General features: G+C 47.9%; 1 protein-coding gene across 18 annotated transcripts in view; it reads left to right on the plus strand.

Annotated features, from left to right (window-relative positions):
* The window catches only part of RALGPS1 (Ral GEF with PH domain and SH3 binding motif 1), a 327,157-nt gene that overhangs the window by 3,558 nt on the left and 299,698 nt on the right, over nucleotides 1-23,901 (plus strand). For 6 of the 18 annotated variants that reach the window (XR_004432328.1, XR_004432330.1, XM_033191383.1 and 3 more), the window contains exon 1: nucleotides 9,369-9,594. The exons of 1 other annotated variant lie outside the window; for it this stretch is intronic. The gene's annotated coding sequence lies outside the window, so the exon portion shown is untranslated. 11 more of the 18 variants (XM_033191438.1, XM_033191432.1, XM_033191443.1 and 8 more) reach the window with 7 other exon arrangements.

Here is a 23,901-nt window from a genome sequence, read left to right on the forward strand (position 1 = left end):
AAACTCACACCCAGCAGCACTATAACTTATGCCTGAATAAAGCTTTATCTAACTCATATATATCTCAGTAGGGTCCCGCCACAGACGGCTCGTGCTCAGGAACACCAGAGAGCATTTCAGCGCTATACCTGAGCCACTTCAATCAGTGCGATCACCCAGAAAAAGCAAAAAAATATGAAAAATATAGCACTAAATAGATGGAGAAAAGATAGTTATTTATAGTACAAGAGTTGAAACAAGAAGACAGAGTGTTGTTTGACCTCAGCCAGGAATGTATATATAGACTGACTCAAATTTTTACTGCTCTGTGCATGTCCATGAATGACCACAAAAGTACTGCGAGTATTCATTCTGGGCTACAAATAAATTGTAGTGAGCAGGCTAATTCACAAATATGGAACTGGAATCCATGAATAATGAGGACCAACCGTATGTCTGTTTCAGTATGCCCACTTCTGCCATCTGCCAGGGTAGAGGAAGATGGTAGAGAATTTCCACTTCACTGAGAATTGGCCATTGTTTTCGCCAGGCTTCTGAGAGCCACCCCAGTAGCTATATTCCTCACTGGGGTATTAAATCCCTGGTCCTGGCCAGGCGCGGTGGCTCACGCCTGTAATCCTAGCACTTTGGGAGGCTGAGGTGGGTGGATCACTTGAGGTCAGGAGTTCGAGACCAGCCTGGCCAACATGGTGAAAACCCATCTCTTAAAAAAAAAAAAAAAATTAGCTGGGTGTGGAGGTGTGCGCCTGTAGTCCCAGCTACTCGGTAGGCTGAGACAGGAGAATCACTTGAACCCAGGAGGCAGAGGTTGCAGTAAGCCGAGATTGTAGCACTGCACTCCAGCCTGGGCAACAGAGTGAGACTCTTGTCTCAAATACATACATACATACATACATACATACATCCCTTGTCTGGAGAAAGTGTCCCTAAGTGAATGATTTCTTGCTTATCCAATCTTACATTCCAGCTTCCTTGATCAAGTACCCGCCAAATCCAATCTCAGGGGTACTCCCCTGGCTTGTACCAGTACAAACTGGTTAATTTTTGCAATTTAGGGAGGGGATCTCTGTTCTCCTTTGTTTGGTCCAGTCTATCCCCAGCCAGGTTACTTTGGGATTTAATCCTAGTTTCCAGCCTGGCAGCCAGGAGTGGAAGCAGGGTCACCACCCACGGGGGCGTGTGTCACCTGTGGCAGATGAGCCTCTGCAGCATCTTCCAGTGCAGCAATAGCTCCAGTCCTAACTCAGCTTGGTAAGCCCAGAGAGGCCTGGGGTTTATCTCGTGGAGTCAAAATCCTCAGGCATATCCATCCAGATGTCCTTATCTCATGTTTTAGAATCCTTGGTTTACCCCACCAGGGGATCCTGACCTTCACACAATAGACCTTCCTTGCCTGAATATGCAAACGTCTCTGGGGCTCTTCAGCCTGCAACTCAATTGTGTCTGTCCTTCACCATCACAGGTGATAAGAGCCTTTTTATAAGCTACCATCCAGCTCTCTGGTTCTCATGCTTAGCTCTTAACTGCCCCTGAACAGCTCTCAGTCTCTCCTTATCCTTCTCCAACACAGTCAACTAACTTCTTCTGTCTTTGTCCACATTGTTCTCCCCATATTTTTCAGACTCTGGAAAATATGTGCCCAGCACAGCATTCTCCTCCATGGGGATATTTTCCCGGGTTGCTGTCAGTGAAATCTTTAGCATGTGAGCCACCACCTTGTTCCAGGGACTATCTGTGCTCCAGCAGGAGGGTATTCTCTGTACCTATTGAGCAGTGGGTGAATCAGCCCAAATCCACATCTCACCACCTATTTTCGCTGCCTATTCCTGGTGCTTCTTGTGTCTGTCCAGGTTCACTAAGGAGCAGGTGCCACAACAGAATTAAACATGCAAGGATTGGCCGGGTGTGGTGGCTCACGCCTGTAATCCTAGCACTTTGGGAGGCCAAGGCGGGCAGATCATGAGGTCAGGAGTTCGAGACCAGCCTGGCCAATATAGGGAAACGCCATCTCTACTAAAAATACAAAAATTAGCTGGGTGTGGTGGCATGTGCCTGTCATCCCAGCTATTCAGGAGGCTGAGGGAGGAGAATCACTTGAATTGAGAGGCGGAGGTTGCAATGAGCCGAGATCACACCACTGCACTCTAGTCAGGGAGACAGAGTGAGATACTGTCTCAAAAAAACAAAAAACATGCAAGGATTTTATCAGGGGGAAATGGGCGGGGAGCTGGGACAGGTTGAGAGAGCCATCAGACTGTGAATCAAGTCTGACCTCAAGTAAAGAAGAGAGGGAAGGGAGTGTGTGGAAGCATTCCACACTACGACACACAGTCCAACAAAGGATCAGCAAGGCTGTCGGGCTGTCTTTGAGCCAAAGATTATCTATCACCAGAGGACTCCCATTGTCACCCGGGGACAGGCCTGCCTTAGTGTTCCAGCCATGGTCAGTCGTTGGGTGCAGCCCATGGGTAACATGGCTTTGGTGCCAATGCTTTGATGGATTTCAGAGTGCAGCAGCTGAGCCCTTGGTCAGATAACCTCCCTACAGTTGGAAGGCTGCCGGGTGCATTCTCATGGTCACGACAGGATTAACTCACTTTTCCTTAGGAGTACTCTGTAAGATAGGTGCTCTGGATATTATCTTCTCAGAAATGAGAAAACAGAGGCATAAAGAGCTTTGGATACTTGTCCAAGGCCACATAGATGGGAAGTGGAAAAGCCAAGATTGTTTCCTAGAACTGACCAAATTCAGAATTTCACTCTCAGTCCCTATTCTTCCACCTCCTTCCTGTTTCCCGTATTGATGGCTGCTTTCCCTGACGCCCCTTGGTGGCACCTCACCATTGTACCTGTGTGCACAGGAAAAGCACCTGTGTCCCTAATGACAGTGCTCTTTCCTGCGCCCTATTTTCTGTCTTCTGATGTCCCCAGAGATACCAGCCGCCAGGATCTGGAGGATACTTTATTCCAGAATCCTTATAACACTTCGGTGTCGACGGCCTCTGAGCAGGAGCTACCTCTTAGGCAACAGAAAAGAGTGGGTTGTGGCCTGTATTAGTTCTTTCGCGGTGTAACAATTTTATCCCAAATGTGGCAGCTTAAAATAACACACATTTATTATCTCAGTGGTCAGGGACAGCTTCTATAGGTCAGGGACAGCTTCGCTAGACCCTCTTCTTCAGAGTCTCACAGGCTATAATAAAAGTGTTGGCTGTGACTGCAGTCGCATCTGAGGCTCAACAGGTGAAGGATCTGCTTCTGAGCTCATATGATTATTGGCAGCATTCTGTTCCTTTCAGGCTGCTGGGCTGAGGGCCCCAGTTTCTTTTTTCCTTCCCTCCCTCCCTCCCTCCTTCCCTCCCCTCCCCTTCCCTCCCCTCCCTCCCTCCCTCCCTTCCTTCCTTTCTTCCTTCCTTTCTTTTTTTGAGACGGAGTCTCACTCTGTTGTCTAGGCTGGAGTGCAATGGCATGATCTCGGCTCACTGCAACCTCTGCCTCCTGGGTTCAAGCGATTCTCCTGCCTCAGCCTCCTGAGTAGCTGGGATTACAGGTGTGTGCCACCACACCCGGCTTATTTTTGTATTTTTAGTAGAGATGGGGTTTCACCATGTTGGTCAGGCTGGCCTTGAAATTTTGACCTCATGATCTGCCCACCTCAGCCTCCTAAAGTGCTGGGATTACAGGTGTGAGACACCGTGCTCGGCCAAAGGTTCCCAGTTTCTTGCCAGCTGGTGGCTGGAGGCTGCCCTCCATTCCTTGCTGCGTGGTCTTCTCTATAGGGCAGCTCTCACCATGGCGATCTTCAAGGCCAGGAAGAGAGTCTCCTAGCAAGATAGGTTACAGTTTTCTTTTCTTTTCTTTTCTTTTTTTTTTTTTTTGAGACGGAGTCTCACTCTGTCGCCCGGGCTGGAGTGCAGTGGCCGGATCTCAGCTCACTGCAAGCTCCGCCTCCCGGGTTCACGCCATTCTCCTGCCTCAGCCTCCCGAGTAGCTGGGACTACAGGCGCCCACCACCTCGCCCGGCTAGTTTTTTGTATTTTTTTAATAGAGACGGGGTTTCACCATGTTAGCCAGGATGGTCTCGATCTCCTGACCTCGTGATCCGCCCGTCTCAGCCTCCCAAAGTGCTGGGATTACAGGCTTGAGCCACCGCGCCCGGCCTGGGTTACGGTTTTCTGTAATGCAGTCACATACATCCTAAAGCCTTTGGCTCATTCTATTGGCTAGCAGCAAGTCAGGTCCTGTCCACACAAGGGCAGGGACATCAAGAGATGGGCATTGTGGGGACACCTTAGAGTCTGGCTGCCACACCTTCCTTATGGGTCAGCATCTATAATGAGAACAACTCCTTGAACCATCCCAAGTTTGGCTCTCCATGAAGTATAAGTCTGTACGAAGACAGCTGGGTTGAGGATTGACCCTTGGTGATTTCTCCAATCCTCCTTTCCTCCTGTGGCTCAAAAGTTCCTTTCCCTCATTGAGAATGACTCAAACACATCAGATACTAAGAATGTGCCCATTTCACCAGCACATCACACTTTGACAGTGAACTCTAGTGGGCACAGCTAGGATCCTCTCCACATCCTGTTACATATATTTAAGCATGGGAATGATGGGATTGACCAGACTTTACAATAACTTTATTTAATTAATTATTTTATTCATTTTTTTGAGATGAAGTCTTGCCGTACTGCCCAGGCTAGAGTGCAGTGGTATGATCTTAGCTCACTGCAGCCTCCACCTCCTGGGTTCAAGTGATTCTCCTGCCTCAGCCTCCCAAGAAGCTGGGACTACAGGTGCATACCACTGTACCCAGCTAATTTTTGTACTTTTAGTAGAGATGGGGTTTTACCATGTTGGCCAGGCTGGTTTCAAACTTCTGACCTCAGGTGATCTGCCCGCCTCGGCCTCCCAAAGTGCTGGAATTACAGGTGTGAGCCACCGCACCTGACCAACAATAACTTTAAAACATAGCTATATTGGACAAGTGTGGTGACTCACACTTGTAATCCCAGTACTTTAGGAGGCCAAGGTGGGTGGATCACGAGGTCAGGAGATCAAGACCATCCTGGCCCTGTCTCTACTAAAAATACAAAAAATTAGCTGGGCCTGGTGGCATGCGCCTGTAGTCCTAGCTACTTGGGAGGCTGAGGCAGGAGGATCACTTGAACCTGGGAGGTGGAGGTTGCAGTGAGCCAAGATTGTGCCACCTCACTCCAGACTGGGTGACAGAGCGAGACTCTGTCTCAAAAACAAAAACAAAAACAAAAACAAAAAAAACAAACAAATAAAAAAACAGCTTTATTGAGATATAATTAACCCAATTAGAGAGCATAATTCGGCCAGACGTGGTGGCTCATGCCTATAATCCCAGCATTTTGGGAGGCCGAGATGGGCAGATCACTTGAGGTCAGGAGTTCAGGACAAGACTGCCAACAAGGCGACACCCCGTCTCTACTAAAAATACAGAAATTTGCCAGGTATTGTGGCGTATGCCTGCAGTCCCAGCTACTCAGGAGGCTGAGGCAGGAGAATTGCTTAAACCCAGGCCAGGAGCTGGAAGCTGCAGTGAGCTGAGATCATGCCACTGCACTCCAGCCTGGGCAACAGAGTGAGACTGTTTTAAAAAAAAAAAAAGAGCAAGAGTATAATTCAATGGCTTTTAGTATATTCAGAGTTTTACAACCATCACCACAATTAATTTTAGAACACTTTCATTCTCTTCCAAAGAAACTCCTAATTTGTTGCCCCTAAATCCTCCTCTCCTTCAGCCTTAGACAGCCACTTTGTTTACCCTCCATCTCTATATATTTGCTTATGCACATTTCGTATAAAAGGGATCGTATAATATGTGGTCTAGCTTCTTTCGCTTAGCATATTTTCAAGGTTCATCCATGTCATAGCATGTATCAGTACTTCATTTCCTTTTACATTCCATTGTATAGCCAAACCATATTTTATTTATCTATTCATCACTTGATAGATATTTGGTTTATTTACATTTTTTGATATTGTGAATAATGCTGCCATGAACATCTGTGTACAAGTTTTTGTGGGGGCATATTGTTTCCATTTTTTCTTGGGTCATATGTAGGAGTGGAATATTGAGTCAGATATGCTAACTTTATGTTTTCTAAAGTGGTTGTACCATTTTATATTTCCACTAGCAGTGTATAAGGGTTCCATTCTCTCTCTTTTTTTTATTTGAGACGGAGTTTCACTCTTGTCCCCCAGGCTGGAGTGCAATGGCGCAATCTCAGCTCACTGCAAACTCCACCTCCCAGGTTCAAGCGATTTTCTTGCCTCAGCCTCCCGAGTTGCTGGGATTACAGCCACCTGCCACCACACCCAGCTAATTTTTTTTTTGTATTTTTAGTAGAGACGGGTTTCACCATGTTGACCAGGCTGGTCTTGAACTCCTGACCTCAAGTGATCCACCTGCACTGGCCTCTCAAAGTGCTGGGATCACAGGCGTGAGCCACCATGCCCAGCCAAGGGTTCTATTCTCTTCACCTTCTCACCAACACTTGTTATTGTCTATCTTATTTGTCATGGCCATCCTAATGGGTGTGAAGTGGTATCTCCTTGTGGTTTTGATTTGCATTTCCCTAATGGCTAATGATATTGAGCACTTTTTCATGTGCTTATTGACTACTGTGTATCTTCTTTGGAGAAATGACTATTCAGATCCTTCTCTCTCTCTTTCTCAGACTGCGCTTGGCTTTATTGCTTTAAGAAACCTATTGTTTCTTGCTTATCACCATCTAAGCTTTTCTGTCATCTTTAACATTGAACTCCCTTCTTTCCTGCTTCATTTTACTCCCATAGCACTTTTCTCTATCTAGCCTACTACTGTAAATATTGATTTTTAATAGCTGTCTTACCCCACTAGAATGTCAACTCCACGAGGACAAGAATTTTTGTCTCTTTTATTCAGTGCTGTTTTCTCAGCATTTATAGTAGCACTTGGCACATAGCAGAGAACCATTAGATATTTGTAGAAAGAATGAATACATCCTTCTGGAAGCATCAAGAATCAAGATTAAATGACCTTTTCTCATTTTAAAATTGAGTTTACAATAACTTCTAATATATCACAAAAGAATCTGTGTTCATCGAAGAAAACTTAGACAGTATGCATAAACATAATAAAAGTATAGATGCCATTTAGCAAGCGTATATTGCACACACTTCTGTGCTTGCCCAAAGTCACACAGGTAAATATAATAGTAGCCAATGTTTATTGAGGCCCTGTTAGGTGCCAGGCCCTCTTCCATGTATCATCTCATTAATTCCTGCCAACAGCCTGTCTAAAGAGATTGCTACTTTTATCATTCTCATCTTTCAATAAAGAAACCGAGGCAGGTCGGGCGCGGTGGCTCACGCCTGTAATCCCAGCACTTTGGGAGGCCGAGGTAGGCAGATTATCTGAGGTCAGGAGTTCGCGACCAACCTGGCTAACATGGTGAAACCCCATCTCTACCAAAATACAAAAATTAGCTGAGCGTGGTGTGTCTGGCGTCTGTAATCCCAGCTACTCGGGAGGCTGAGGCAGGATAATTGCTTGAACCTGGGAGGCAGAGGTTGCAGTGAGCCAAGATCGTGCCACTGCACTCCAGCCTGGGCAACAGAGCAAGACTCCATTTAAAAAACAAAAACAAAAACAAAAACAAAAACAACCCCCCCAAACAAAACAAAACAAAACAAAAAAACCGGAGGCACATAGATATGCTAAGTAACTTGCTCACATGCACACAGCTTGCTGGTGGCAGAGCCAGGGCAGAACCATTGCACTACACTGTCTCTTGTTCTCTCTCTCTCTCTCTTTTTTTTTTTTTTTTTGATATGGAGTCTCTCTCTGTCGCCTAGGCCAGAGTGCAGTGGCGCGATCTCGGCTCACTGCAAGCTCCGCCTCCCGGGTTCACGCCATTCTCCTGCCTCAGCCTCCTGAGTAGCTGGGACTACAGGCGACCGCACCACGCCCGCCTAATTTTTTGTATTTTTAGTAGAGACGGGGTTTCACCATGTTAGCCAGGATGGTATCTCTCTCTTTTTTGAGACAGGGTCTCGCTCTGTCATCCAGCCTGGAGTGCAGTGGCGCCATCACTTGAGGCTCACTGCAGCCTTGACCTCCCGGGCTCAAATGATCTTCCACCTCACTCTCCTGAGTAGCTGGGACTACAGGCTGGGCCACCACGCCTCGCTAATTTTTGTATCGTTATTAGAGACCGAGTCTGGCCATATTGCCCAGGCTGGTCTCACACTTCTGAACTCAAGCAATCCTCCCGCTTTGGCTTCCCAAATTGTTGCGATTACAGGCATGAGCCATCTCACCAGGCTCTTGTTCTCTTTATGCAAAATAATTTAGTACCTTCTTTGATGACTACCGTTTTCTTAATACAAAACAGCAGAAACTTCTCTTAATACAAAATAGCAAAAACGTCACCTTAAGGCACAGGTGGTTTAACTTCTACTGACTATTTTTTTTTGTTTGTTTGTTTGTTTCTTTTTTCCTTTCATAAGCTTTGGGAAGCATAGTAACCAATCTTTCCATATTCATTCATATTACTGCAAAATTACTTTGAAGATTGTCAAAATGATATTCTATTTGTTCAATAATCTTTCGGAGTAGGGCAGGTCATAGTACCTTCTCTCTGTGGGAGGCAGAAAAGAGTTTTGCTGTGGTGCTAGATTTCCAGGGCTTCACAGACCTGGCTTCAATTGTCTTTGCAATTTATTATCCCTGCGACTTCAGCCAAATGACTTAACCTCTGTGCTCACCTCACCGTGCCTGGCACAGAGTAAAGGATGTGGGAGCAGGGAGACAGGATCCGGGCTCATTCCCCAGCTTTGCTCCTGTGTGGTCTTGGGCAAGTCCCTTCACCTCGTTGGGCCTAACTTTGCCCAGCTGTAACATGTCTGAGACCCCAGGATCTCCGAGGTTTCTTCTGGCTCTGACGTTCTGGGCTCTGTGCCTGCCTCCCAGCTGTGAAGAATGGGCACTAAGGCGATGTCTTGCTCAAAAAACCATTTTTGTTGAAAACGATAAATCCCAGGTAGGGATTTAGGGGGGATAGTGGGTGAGGCCTGGACGGCCGTGTGGGGAATGAGATGCGCGGCTATTTCTAGGCAGGAGATGGGCGTGGCGGGCGGCGGGCAGGGTGTGCTGGCAGCGCAGCATCCCTGCAGGCGGAGAGGGCGTCTGCAGATGAGTGCGGAGGCCGAGGCCCGGGAGGACCGCGTATACAGCGGCTGCGCACTGGCGCGACCAGCCGGCCGATTTGCGTGTCTCCACCCCTGCAACGAGCTGGTTGGGGGACTGTTCTGGCGCCGCGCGCCGATTGGATGAGCGGCCCGCCGCTCAGGCCCTGGAGCGGACGGTTCCTACTGCGGCTGGGCACCGGCTCCGCTCCCGCGTCTGCCCGCGCTCCAGCTGCGCCCGGCCCGGCCCCGGCCCGGCTCGGCGCGGCCCCAGCCTCCAAGCGAAGGCGCCGCTGCCGCTGGGCCGCTCCCAGGGCCATGAGGAAGCGGCGGCAGCCACTGCGGCCCGCGTCAAGGTGACCGGCCGGGACTGCGGCGGCGGGGAGAGCGGCGGTGAGAGGCGCGGCTGGCGGGGCGGGGCGGGCCCTGAGGCCGGCCCTGAGGGAGCTGCAGGTGCGGGGGGCGGGACCCTGAGGGCCGCCGGAGCCGGGGAGGGGCCTCGGTTCGGGAGGCGGGGCCGAGCCGTGCCTGCGGGTGCCCGGCGCCGGGGCCTGGCCGGGATCTGGGGGTTCTGAGGTCCGGGGCCGGGGGCGCGCTGGTCCCCGGGAGCTTGAAGGACGGCGGGGAAGAGGCGCGGGCGCGGGGGGCGGGACCGGGGAGGCAGTTGGGCGGGGCGCCGCGGCTGCAGGTGCGGGGGGCGGGGCCGGCGGGGCTGCTGTGGGCGGGGCTGCGGGGTGCGGCCAGCGCGCCGGACCTGGGGAAAGCACAGGTGCGGGGGGCGGGGTCGGGGGGGACCTGCAGCGGCGGGGGGCGGGGCCCGGGTGACTGCGGTGCGGAAGCAGGGCCCCAGGTGAGGAGCATGCGAGGGTGGGTGGTCGCCCAAGAAGGAAAGGCCGCCCTCTCCGCTGTCCAGGGGGTCTTGGGTGGGAGCGGGGGCTTTGGGCTCCCTGCGGATTCTGTGGGCATCCGGAAATGCCTCTAGAAGGACCGTCCGGGACTGCCTGTGCCACTGCTGACTCGGGCCTGGAGCTCAGCTGTCCTGGTTACCGGCCGGCTGCCTCCCCGATGCTACGCCGCGCCCTAAGTGGGGCGCGCTGTTTTTCGCACCTCACGGGCTTTCCTGTTGCTGTTGAAGGGGCATGCCAGGATGCGGGTGTGGGGGGGTGTTGGCTGTCATTGGATGATAGGCTGTTGAAAAATGTGTGTGCTTGAAGAGTAGTGTGAGGCTTGGAGGGGTCCTGGCTTGCTGGCTACTGGTACCAGAAGCTGCTGTAGATCTCAGCAGTGCGTCTCAGAAAGACTGAAATGGCAGCCTGTAAGAGGGGAGAGCAGGGATGAGAATTCAAAAGCTTTTGACTGTGCTACCTGGGAGAGTTTTTCACCTGTTTCCTCCGTTGCAAAATGAGCATGTTAGTACCTGCCTGTGCGTCTCCCAGGGGCCTGGTGAGGATAGGATGAAACAGTGCCTACTGAGCAAATCACTGGGTAAAGTTAAGAGTTTCCCTTTTCTTATGCCGATGGGCAGGTTGGATTCAGGGACTGGAGAGTCTAAAGAAGAGAGGGTCTGTTTCTAGTTAAGAGGTGAGACTAGACCACTTTCTATTCGCAGTTTGGGATGAGGTTTTTTTTGGGAGTTCCCAAAAGACTCAGCTGTGTCTTGGATCGTGACTGCTTCTCCCTGCGAGGCCTCTGACGGAACTGCTGCAACGCAGGGAGCAGTGGCAAGTGGAAGCAGAAGAACATTTGTTTGCTGACCTTTAGACCCCAACCCCGGTGAGGACTCTGAGCTGGAGCATAAAGCTCAGGCCTGAGGCTATGGAAGTCCCTCTGCCCCCATCCAAGTACAGACCCTGATTTTACCACGTTCCAAGAGGGTCGGGTGCAGTGGCTCACGCTTGTAATCCCAGCACTTTGGGAGGCCAAGGAGGGTGGATCATTTGAGGTCAGGAGTCTGAGACCAGCCTGGCCAACATGGTGAAACCCTGTCTCTAAGAAAAATACAAAAATTAGCCGGGCATGGTGCCGGGCACCTGTAATCTCAGCTACTCAGGAGGCTGAGGCAGGATAATTGCTTGAACCTGGGAGGTGGAGGCTGCAGTGAGCCGAGATCGTGTCACTGCACTCCACCCTGGGCGATGGAGTGAGACTCTTCCGTCTCAAAACACACAGAAATCCCCCAAAAAAAGACCCCTGAAAGAAGGCAATGCCTGACTCCACTGTGTACTCACAGGGGCGAGGAGAAGGAAGCGAGATGACAGGGCTGTTTCTGAATTTCAGAAGAGTGTTATATACCCATATATGTGACCTTTCGAAGCCCAGTGCCTCTGCTTGCTGGTAGTTGACCAGTCCAAACTGTAATGCCTCCTACCTTCATTGCGTGGACAAAAGCGAAGGTAGGTGGATACTTCGCTACTAACCTGCATTTTTTTCCCCCACTATAGAAGCTATGGGACTTTTGGGGGCCAGAAACCATGGTGCTGGACTCCCTCATTACCACTAGTTGGTGCAGTGGTGACCCAGTAGCGTTGAGGGGATTAGGCCCTTACTGGTGCCTGTGCTTGTGTGGCAGGTCCCAGAGGATGTAGAAGCAGCATGTGAAAGTTCTCCCACTCTGTCTTGGCAGCAACGGTGTTAATGGCTCTCAGAGACTGCTGCTATCTGAGTGACCGTCATGCTTTTTGGGTTAGAAGGAAAGCTCAAACTTGGTGGCAAAGAAGAGTTAGAACATGTGTTGAATAGTGAGGGGATTAGCAACATTCAGGGTCGAGAGAAAGACTTCATGAATGAAAAATACTTCATCTGAGGTTCTCTGATATGGCCCACCTCTTGAAATGGATTTTCCTTTTCAGTATGGAGGATAAGAGCTGTGACTTGGAAGTCAGTCAGGTCTGTTTGAAACCACAGGCTGCCACCTCCTGCTGAGTGAACCAGCACTACTTCCTTAGCTTCACAGAGCTTTGGTTTTTTAATTTGTAAAGCAAGGATAACCATGCCCACCTTGTGAAGTTGTTAAGAAGAATAAATGAGACAGGAGGGGAGAAGGCACCTGATCCACCTGGTTAGGGTCCTGTGCTGTCTCTCACTGCCTGCCCATCTTTCAACACAAGCCACTCAGAACAGCATGTAACATGCAAGGAGAGCAGGACAGGGAATTCTGAGGCCTCTATTTCTTATATAACCTTGAACAAATCCCTTCCTGTCTCCAGACCTTGGGTTTCTTAGCTGAGTGAGGAGGGTGTTAGACTATGTGATCACCAGGAGTTCTTCTAGATCTGGCCTTCTGGTTAGCATGCCATCATATTTTCTTCAAAGGCAAGAGGGAGGAAACTAATGACCTGTTGTTTAGTTCTTCTTTTAAAAACGTCTGTCTAGCACCTTGCCTGGCACACAGTAGGTGCTCACTGATTGCTTGTTGAAAGAACAGATGAAGGACTTTAACTGGAAAAAAGATGTGGCAAGTTGTCCCTGCTGCTTTTATGCATATGGTATCTGTACCTTTAACATACACTTTATTTATTGCACAAAAATATTGTAACATTAGTAAAATTAGTGAACTTCAACATAAAAGACAAAAGTTGTTGCATGGTTCCATTTCATCACACATTAAGTTCATTCAATTTTTGTTCGTAAACATACGTAATTCTTCATGATTGCAATCGTATGTATGTAAGCATTTGGGAAAGGCCCAGTAATAAATGGTTTCTTTGAATATAGTTTAAATTTTTTTTTTTTTTTTTTTTTTTTTAAGAGACAGGATCTTCCTCTGTTACCCATATTGGAGTGCAATGGCACAGTCATGGCTCACTGCAGCCTTGACCTCCCAGGCTCAAATGATCCTGCCACCGTAGCCTCCCAAGTACTGTGCCACGACACCTGGCTAATTTTTAATTTTTTGTAGAGATGGGAGTCTCACTATGTTGCCCAGGCTGGTCTTGAACTCCTGGGATTAAGTGATCCTCCCATTGGCCTCCCAAAGTGCTGAGATTACAGGCGTGAGCCACCACGTCTAGCAAATATAGTTTTTATTTTATATTTTGAGCAAGTAAAAAAATCACACGTGGATTTTTTTTTTTTTTTTTTGAGACAGAGCCTTGCTTTGTCACCCAAGCAGGCTGGAGTGCAGTGGTGTGATCTTGGCTCACAGCAAGCTCCGCCTTCCAGGTTCACGCCATTCTCCTGCCTCAGCCTCCTGAGTAGCTGGGACTACAGGCGCCTGCCACTACTCCCGGCTAATTTTTTTGTATTTTTTGGTAGAGATGGGGTTTCACTGTATTAGCCAGGATGGTCTCGATCTCCTGACCTTGTGATCCGCCTGCCTCGGCCTCCTACTAGAGTGCTGAGATTGCAGGCGTGAGGCCCCGTGCCTGGCTGATTTTGTATTTTTAGTAGAGACCGGGTTTCTGCATGTTGGTCAGGCTGGTCTTGAATTCTGGACCTCAGGTGATCCGCCTGCCTTGGCCTCCCAAAGTGCTGGGATTACAGGTGTGAGGCACCGCGCCGGGCCCACACATGGATTTTTTTAAGGCAAGTGGGGGAATAAATTGTAAAGTAAGTGTCTGTCTTGCCTCATGTTGACAGTTCCTAGTCCTTTTCCCTAGAGGCAGCCACTGTTACCAGTTTCTTGTTTATTATATATTCTTTCTCTTACGCAAAGAATAGCATTCTATACATACTCATTGTTGTGTAGTATTTACTTTGGACTTTGTTCTAACAGTGGAAAATGTGTCAGTTAGTATGTACAGTTCCTTCTTAATAAATGTTTTTGACTGATACAAGCACAATTTTGTACCTCTACCCCCCACTCCCCAATGATGTTTACTCAGTATTGGTTAGCAGTCATTGTTTAGAAGCTTAGCAAGAGACATCCTTTGTCCTAGGAAAAGAAGTGGCCTTACTCCCAGTGAACAGTAGATTAAAGGGCAATCCATGTATCTGGATGCAAGGCAGAGTACAGAAAGAGAAAGGAAAAGGGATTTGTTCACTGGTAATTGAGAACTGATTTTCCATGCAGGCCTTGATTCAAAGTCCAGCTGTGTCACTTACTGGCTGTGTGACTTGGAACAATTTACCTGATCTCTCTGCATCTCAGTTTCCGTATCTGTAAAATAGATAATGATAATAGGATCTGTCTTTGGGGGTTTTTGTGCAGAGGAAGTGAGATCATGCAATGCAAAGTACATACAGCAATAGGAGGTCATAGTAGGTGCTTAAGAAGGATGAGCTGCTATGTTATTAAGAATCTGAAATAGATTCTGTTCTTTGTGAGCAGATATTTACTGGACAGTTAAAGGTGAGCCGTGGAGAATACCTAAAGTCCTTGCCTTTGAGGTGCTCACATGCTGTGTGTGGAGATCGGCACTCAAGCCATTGATTACCAAACAGTATAGTGGGCCAGGTGGTGGGAGGTGAGCATTGTGTGAGGTCACAGAGGCAGGGAGCAGTGACTTCTCCCTGGGGTGATTTGGGAATGCCTCCTCAGCTCAGATTTTCCCTCCTTTGTGAAACCTACTTAATTTTTCCAGGCACCCTCCTATTTGTACTACCTTGACTTTCCTTCTGTGTGTACCTGGATCACAGCACACGTCATGTTATCGCATATGTGACTTTTTGCCTGTGTCTCTACTCTGCACAAGGAAAGTCTCCTGCTTTCTTTGCTGCTGGGTCCCCAGAGCTTGGCACAGGATAGGCTCTTGGTTGAACAGTGTGATGGACCTATGCTCAGACAAATCATACTACTAAATGGTGGCAGATTCTTATTTATACGTCACCAGGTCTCTGATGAAACCCATTACTTGGATTATACTTCTTCACTCCCTAAATATTTGAGTGCTGACTCTGAGACAGGCGTGTGCTGTGCTATATGCTAGCTGTAGGCTTTGGGTATGGCTGATGATACTTGACCTAAAAAGTCTTAGGGATGGGAAGAAAGAAATATTTGTTGCAGATGCTGAAAGTCAAGATGAGGAAGCAGAAAAATGGACAAGTCTGGAATGAGCTGCTCATGCTTGCTGAAACTCTCCTTTCCGCAGAAGTGTGACTGCTCTCCCTTGCCTTGGGCTGGGGTTGTGGAGGAGCAGGCCAAAGGAACTGAGTAGGTGGCTCATAGATTTTAACTCGGGGGAAGAGTTGGTTGGATTGGCTTCTGTGAGGAGTGTTTCTGGGCCTCCTTTCGTAGCAGAGAGTACACTTGACTTTCTTCAGGTGGGCATTCATTAACCTGCCTTGCTAGGCTCTTGCTTTGGGCTAAACCTTGTGCTGGATGCTGGACACATGCAGATGAAGCTTTGTCCCTGCCCTTTGGGATCTCACAGTCAGTGGAGAAGTCACCCACAAACAGAAGGTGACTGAAGGCGATTGGCCATAACAGAGAACTGCTCATGAAGTGGCCACGCAGTTTCAGGCTCGGAGCCGGGCAGACCTGGGTTCAAATCCTGCCTCTGTCAGAGACAACCTGTGTGACCATGGGTAGGTGTCTTCCCAGCTCTGAGTCTTGGTTTACTGATTTGGTGAAGTGGGGATAGCAGTATTACCTAACTTAGGACTGTTGAAGTTTTCAGTGAAATAATGCAGTGCAGTGTTTAGCACAGTGCCTGCCAGGAAGCTAATGCTTACAGAGTGCTCACTATTGTAATTATACATGGTACTGTGGGAGAACCAAGAAGCGCCTCTTGAGCTGTTTCCTCAGTGTCCTAGTGATAGTGTCGTGGTCATGGCGAAAGTTAGGTATTAAATGTGAAGGTCAAGTCGTCTGAGAAATCAACTCTGAAGTCATCAAGTGCTCAAGGAGTCCTCAGGATCTTCTTCACCAGCCCTGCAGGTGATACTATGGCTCCAGGTCTATAGGCTTGTCTGTAAGTGTTTCCTCCCCACTTCCTGCATGAGCTCTTCTGAAAGGTACATTTCACCCATCATCATTGTGAACACCTTTTCTTTGTCCAAGTACCTGCACTGATCAATTCTGTGACTTTTCCCCAAGGAGAGGCATGAATTGTATTTGTCTCGCCTGTGCTTGCTGACGAGCGCAGAGACCTGAAGACCCAGAACAGCAAATCATTCCTTGGTTTTTCTGTAGAGCTTTCAAATCTGTCATGTTTTTCTTTGCAGGAGATTGATCTCCTGAGCATCAGAGAGGCAGATAAGGCAGTGCTTAAAACACAGACTCTGGAGCTGGGACATAAACAGATGTGGGTTTGTGTCCTGACTCCATCACTCACAAGCCTTGTGGCTTGGAGCAAATAACTCTACCTCTGTTTCCTCATCAATACAAGAGGTGAGATAGTACGTGCCTTTGTGTGGTTCATACAGGGTTTCAGGGAGACACTACAGAATGCAGCTTAGCAGAGGGCTTGCACATTGTGAGCACCCAGGAAATGGGAGCTAGAATAGTGTCCTCTTTTCACCCAGGGTTATACGATTTTTAGGATGCTTTTCTCAGGGTATTAATGTATTACCTATGGAAGTTATGTGAGTTACTGCACAAGCAATGTGTTAAAATACACATGTACTTGGTGATGGGGAGCTGGCAAGCGTGTCTAGGGTGGCGGGGAGAAATCTTTCTGCTTTGGGGTTGCAGATGCAAGCCTCAGCTCCCACAAAGACATAGGGTACTGGTGAGGGAGAGGACAGAGCCATTCTGGGTGCCTTTGTCTCAGGCCCATTTAGGAACTGGGGGCTGGCTTCTCAAGTTCTTTCTGTTTAATCATTCTGTTATTCCGTGTAAATGATTGGTCTTAAATATAAACTAATAATGCAACATGATACTTTCCTTCTTCAGAATTTAAATATATTTTTAAGGTTAAGTCGATTTTTGAGTCATCAGAAGAAAATTTAAATGTTTGGCCTTGACAGCCATAGGTTTCTTCTAAAATCATCTGAGATGAAAGGAAGAATAGGGAATATATTTAAGTCCGTATTTATTGGATACAGTAATTATCACCCACTGTTGTATAAGCCTGATAACTAGGGCAAGGGAAGTTTGTGCTTTTGGCATATTTCTGAATAATTTAAATATTTATGGAAAACAAGTTAATAGATTCAAGACAATTTGCTGTCTTTCTCTGGCAATAAAGTTCGTTATGTGGAATTACGGAGAGGATTAGTCCTCTGTGCGGCTGTTTATTTTTTCTTTCTAGGCACCACATCTCTAACACTTTCAGTCCACTGGCGTTTATAGATTGCTCTCCTACTGGGCTCCCACAGCTCTCTCACTGTGTGCCCTGCCGTAGCATACAGTACAATTGTGCCCACCGGTGACTCCCTCATGGCTTTTCTCTAGACTTTACAGAGTAAGAGTCCACATTTGTTCTTGCATATTCAGGGTCTACCCCACGCTGGTGCAAGGCAGCGAGAATGGTCTGAGTATGCCATTCCCTTTGCTTAAAAGCCTCCAGTGGCTTCTAATTTCTGTCAGAAAAAAGACCAAATCATTAGCATGGCCTGTGAGGTGTAAGAATATGCTTTCTAGGGTAATTGCTGGATATGTCTGAGGGTCTCCCCTGGTGCAGTGCAGTCCCATCAGGTCATGGGCTGTGGCTGTTTTGCCCACCAGCAGGTCCTCAGTGCCCAGCCTGGCATCTGGCCTGTAGTAGATGCTCCATAAATGTTTATTGGATGAACAAATGGAGTAAAAATAGTGGGCTTCCAGTGACTGATCTGAATCTATAAAATGAGAAGGTTGTTAGATCTGAAGTTCCATCCGTTATACAATATCTCAACAGTTTACAACACTTAAAAAGTTCTCTTCACACTTTTTATTCCAGCCTTACGTTGATTCTGCAGGTAGGTAGGGCGGGTTTTGAAGTGCATAGAAGAAAACGGAAGCTTAGAGAGGTTAAACACATTGCCCAAGATGTAGCTATGAGAGAAGCTGAGGGTCCTAATGCCTCAAATGCCTCTTCTCATGCTCCTGGCTGCCTCAAGGTGTGGCTCCTGACACACTCATTGTAGAAGTCACAGGTGAGATAAGGCAACAGGGCTTCATTGGAAAAAGGCAGTTATGATAGTTTCCTTGGTTTTAGATGTTTCGGTTTCCTGATGATTGAGTTTGAGGAGTTGAGTTGAATCTGGAATGATGGGCTTAAGGTCTTGTTTCATGCTTATGGGGCAGAAAACACTGAACTTTCCTGTAAACGACTGAAGTATAGTAATTATTGGTACCTGTGATGATTAGTTTGTAACTAGGGTTAAAATTTGTGTTCTTGTTGAGAAGCTTTTTGTTTTGTTTTGTTTTTTAAAGGAGACACAGTCTTGCTGAGTCACCTGGGCTGGAGTGAAGTGGCTATTCACAGGTGCGATTATAGCACACTATAGCCTTCAACTCATGGCCTCAAGCGATCCTCCTGCCTCAGCCTCCCAAGTAGCTCCCAAGTGTCACTACACCTGGCTGACAAGCTTTTTTGATAAGATTAGAAGTTACTTGCTGATCGATATGTAGCATCCTTTGCTGTTTTCAGAAGATACTTGTTGTTTTAGTTAGTTTATTTCTTTAATGTATCTCTGGCTATATCTGCCATGGGACACTTTGGCAAAGAGCATCACTATGGCCTTTGTGCTTATCACATATAGTGTCCATCTGTCCTGATGGTTACCAAGCATTGAGTCCACTCTTTCTACTTTACAGATGAGGGTGGAGGCTTTGATAGAGTTTCATACTCAGGTGCCCTGATTCGCTACCTGACAAAGCCCGTGAACTCGAACACGTCCATATGCGTGTAACAGTTTCTCAACAGCTGCCTACAGTTCACGTACTGCTGCTAATAAACCATGCCTATGGTGAAGCATTTATCTCAGATGAAAGTGTCTGCTTCAGGGGCCTTTGTTGAATCTGCAGCGTGACTGTGTGGGAACAGAATGTAAACTTGACTTAGCACACAGCTCCAATATCTAGTCCAGTGTTGGTGGCTAGTTAAGAAAAGACAGTGTCTGTTGTGGTCTGTTAACACAATCATGATTTCGGGGAGTTCATAAGGACTGAGAGATTCTGTAGTCAGTAGTACTTGTGGAACAGAGAAGCAACCTGGTATATAGAAAGATCAATGAATATGAAGTCAGAATGCCAAATGTGTCCATTTGCTTTGAGACTCCCACTTTCCATGTAAACAGGAATATCTTTGGTGTGCATGCATCCCTTTTCAGTAGGGAAGCCCCAGTTTTAATATCTGAGATTGTGTTATGAGGCTTAAGTCAGAACAAAGAGAGCTGGATGATTATCAAGGATTGTACCAATAACTGAAGGTAACCTTATTCCTCATTCTTCCCTGTCCTCCATAACTACTACTTGCCTGCCAGCCCATCTGGCCGTCTGTCCATCCATCCATCCAGTTCTTGTCCACGGTCTGCTGAGTGCCAGTGCTATGCCAAGTGTGAGGCCACAGTGGTAAAAAAAAAAAAAAAAAAAAGGCCGAGTGTGGTGGCTCATGCCTATAATCCCAGCACTTTGGGAGGCCAAGGTGGGTGGATCACCTGAGGTCAGGAGTTCGAGACTAGCCTGACCAACATGGAGAAACCCCGTCTCTACTAAAAGTACAAAAAATTAGCTGGGCACGGTGGCGCATGCCTGTAATCCCAGCTACTGAGGAGGCTGAGGCAGGAGAATCGCTTGAACCTAGGAGGCGGAGGTTGCAGTGAGCTGAGATCGCGCCATCGCACTCCAGCCTGGGCAGCAAGAGTGAAACTCCATCTCAAAAAATAAAAATAAAAAATAAATAAATAAAAAGACAGATCTGGTCCTTGCTGTACTTTAGCGTACAGTCTAGTAGCAAGGTTAAATAACAAAAATAATAACAAGTACATAGAAAAGTAAATACAAGGGCTGGGTGTGGTGGGTCATGCCTGTAATCCCAGCACTTTGGGAGGCCAAGACAGGCAGATTATTCGAGGTCAGGAGTTCAAGACCAGCCTGGCCAACATGGTGAAACCCCCTCTTTACTAAAAATACAAAAGATTAGCCGGGCATGGTGGCACGCACCTTTAATCCCAGCTACTTGGGAGGCCTAGGCAGGAGAATCACCGGAACCTGGAGGCAGAAGTTGCAGTGAGCTGAGATGGCACCACTGCACTCAGGCCCTGGGAGACAGAGTGAGACTCTGTCTCCAAAAAAAAAAAAAAAAAAAAAAAAAAAAAAAATTACAGTGCACAGTAGCTGGGACCTGTAGTCCCAGCTACTCAGAAGGCTAAGGCAGGAAGATTGCTTGAGTCTAAGAGTTGAGTCTAGCTTGGGCAACGTAATGAGACCAGCCTGGGCAACATAGACCCTATCTCTAAAAAAAATAATAATAATTATAGCACTGATGTCTGCAAAAGAGGAGTATAAGGTGCTAAGAGACCATATATTGAATAGCTTTCCTGCTAGGGGAGTCAGAGACAGCTTACCAGAGGAAGGGGCCTTTAAGCTGACACCTGAAAGATGAATTGAAGCTAGCTAGGTGGGGAGGTGACAGTTGCATCTGCCATCATCCTAGCTGGGAAAAGGGCATGGTGGACTCCAGATGTGCTGGGGAGCCAGCATGGCTAAAGCACTGAGAGCAAGGGAGGGACCGGTGTTCATGTTCTGGTCAAGCCCGTGTTTCCTTGGACTGTGCCAGAAATAATGGACAAATTATGTAGTTGCTGACTCATTTTTCATAACTCCTCAGCTGTCACCAAAAGCATCTGTTACTGAAACATTACCTGTGGTTTCCAGGATAGCAATTGGCCTTATTTTTATTGCTTTAGAGATTGGTTGCTTCCTTTGCTTCTTGAAGGTGTAGAAGAATACTTGGACCTCATTAGTGGTTTTCAGTCATTAAGTAAACATTTACTAAGCATGTAATAGGGCTTGACACTGCAGACCCTGCCCTCAGGAGCACCAAGACTTGACAGATGGAAGTACATACATAATGATAATACCGTGTCTTGGGAAGTAGAGTAGTGGAAATGGAAGCTCATGGGACTGAGTAAGACTCACAGACTCTTAAAGATTTTCACTTTTCCAGGCAAAGCAGGATACAGGCAGAGGAAACAGATTGTACAAAGGTACAGAAGCAGGAGGGAGTATGATGTGCTTCAGGGGTGGTGGGCAGTGTGGTGTTGCTGGAGCATGAGGTTTGTGGTGGAGGATGGAGGGAGGAGGAGCTGGTTGGAGAGGTGGTTTGGGGTCAGTTCGCAGAGGGACTTGCAGGCAGTGCCTCGGTGTGTAGGTGTTGTCTTGTGGTCAGTGGAGAATCACTGAAGCTGTAAGAGGAGAGAAGGATTGTCACTTGTAGTCCTGTTGGCAGTGTGGAGGATGATGGTGTGAAAGGGGACTAGAGATTGGGAGCTGAGTGAGGGTTATTATAGGAATTCGGGAGTGGGATGATGGGGTCCTGGCTAGGTGGATGGGGAGGCGAGGGCAGGCTCAAAAGAAACTGATGTAGAGGCCTCTCCTACTTGGTAGATGGGAGGAAGGGCGATGTCAGAGTTTCTCACTCGGTGCCATGAGATGGTAGGACCAGTCACTGAGCTATAAAACGTGAAAGGAATACTGGGTTGGTAGGGGAAGGTTGTGAATTTGGTTTGGGCCATTTTGAGTTTGGAATGGCTGTGGGATCGCTTGGTGGACCTGCCCACTTCGCGACTGGCCTGCTCATCTGCGGCTGAGAGAGATATCTAGGCTGGAACAGTGGTTCTCACACTCTAGAGCATCAGAGTCCTCTGTAGTGTTTGCAGGGAGGGAGGCTGGTAGTCTTATGTTTTTTTTTTTTTTTTTTTTTTTTTTTTTTTTTTTTTTGAGACGGAGTCTCGCTCTGCCGCCAGGCTGGAGTGCAGTGGCCGGATCTCAGCTCACTGCAAGCTCCGCCTCCAGGGTTTACGCCATTCTCCTGCCTCAGCCTCCCGAGTAGCTGGGACTACAGGCGCCTGCCACCTCGCCGGCTAATTTTTTGTATTTTTTAGTAGAGACGGGGTTTCACCGTGTTAGCCAGATGGTCTCGATCTCCTGACTCGTGATCCGCCCGTCTCGGCCTCCCAAAGTGCTGGGATTACAGGCTTGAGCCACCGCGCCCGGCCGTAGTCTTATGTTTAAGGGCTTTCACAGATGGTTCCGATGCCCCAGGAGATACTTGGGGTCATTCTTGGGTAGCTGGCCCCTGAAGTTGTATTGTGGGAGAGGATGGGATCACTCAGGAAGGCTGTGTGGTTGTGGATGAGGGTCCTGGCTGAATTGCTGGGGAGCATCAGCATGAGAGGTGGAAGTGGAAGTCAGGGAAGAAGCAAGAGGAGGAATGGGCAGCTAGGAAGAAAGACCGGAAGAACGATGTTGTGGAAACTGGTGGTGAGGGCACCAACCTCCACTTCTTTCCCTGCAGGGCTTCAGTTTTCTCATTTTTCTCTTTAGTAATTCTTTAGGGAATTATTGCCCTGCCTCCTAGAACTGAGCCTTCCATGCCTGCCATCAACATTTGTTTACACTAGTGTCAGAGCCGGTCTCCCATGAGAGGTTATGCTTCAGTTACCTTTGTTGTCGTGTGCAGAAGACTCTGAAAGAGGCTCTTTGCTGCAGACAGTCTCTACACCCTTCATCGCCTCCTAGCCGCCTTCTCAAGCAATTCTCTTGTGCCTTCTATTGCTGGTCCTTGGGACTAAAATCTCTGTCCCCTGAAGCCAGAGAGTTGCACCCTCCCCCATCTGACGTTGCGAGGTTCCGGATATATCTGCAACCTCAGGAATGTGTGTCTAGGTCCTAGGAAAGGCAGCTGATCGGAACAGCTGGAGTCTGAGAAGATGATTAAACCATTCAGATTAGATTAACGTGATGTGTGGGTAGGTATCTGTGACTTGGGGTTGGGGTGCATCCCTGGTCCACTTTATATCCTGTGCTTGGGTAGCAGGGAAAAGCCTGTTATAGAATTTCTGGAACTTATGGGTGGAGTCTGAGAGTTAGAGTACTTGGGATCTACTCAGACTGCTGGTGGCGGTATGGGGGGTGGTCTCCTAAAGTGGTAAAAGTGGCGGTATGAGGGGTGGTATCCTAAAGTGGTAAAAGTGGAAGTCTGTCCCCTGATAAGCCTAAATGCCTAACTGAGCTTAGCTTACAGAACCAGGTGAAGAGCCTTCAGTCTGAGAGATCCAGTGGGAAACTGATCTGTGATCCACTGTGTGTGTTGTTAGTATTACCCTCAACCCTAAGACCTTTGAGTGTAGGACAGAGGCACAGACCCTGTTGCCGCTGACGCTGGTGCTGAAAGCCACAGCTGAGGAGTAGTGAGAAGGATCAGGGTTAACGTGAGGGAGAGTCCTTAATACCAGGACTGACCGCCATGGTGTGATGCCTTTTGCTTCTTAGGAAAGGAAGAAGAAAAGGAATTAATGTTGGTTGAGCTGAAAAACCCAAATGCCAGGCAAAGAGAAGGGAACAGTTGGATAGAAAGTAGCGGCAGGATGATGGGATATGTGTACCAGTACAGAACATAAAATGCTATTCAGCTCCTATAGAACATAAAGAAATGTTTCAAAATAAGAGGCAGACTGAGCTGTGTTCAAATCCTGCCTTTGCACAAATACTACCAGTGAGGAATTTTTATTTTTTATTTTTTTTGGAGACGGAGTCTCGCTCTTGTTCCCCAGGCTGGAGTGCGGTGGCGCAATCTCGGCTCACTGCAACCTCCACCTCCTGGCTTCAAGCAATTCTCCTGCCTCAGCCTTCCATGTAGCTGGGATTACAGGTGGCCGCCACCACGCCTGCCT

Source organism: Trachypithecus francoisi, unplaced genomic scaffold (genome assembly GCF_009764315.1).
Source record: "Trachypithecus francoisi isolate TF-2019V2 unplaced genomic scaffold, Tfra_2.0 Contig01585, whole genome shotgun sequence".
Taxonomy (NCBI): Eukaryota; Metazoa; Chordata; class Mammalia; order Primates; family Cercopithecidae; genus Trachypithecus; species Trachypithecus francoisi.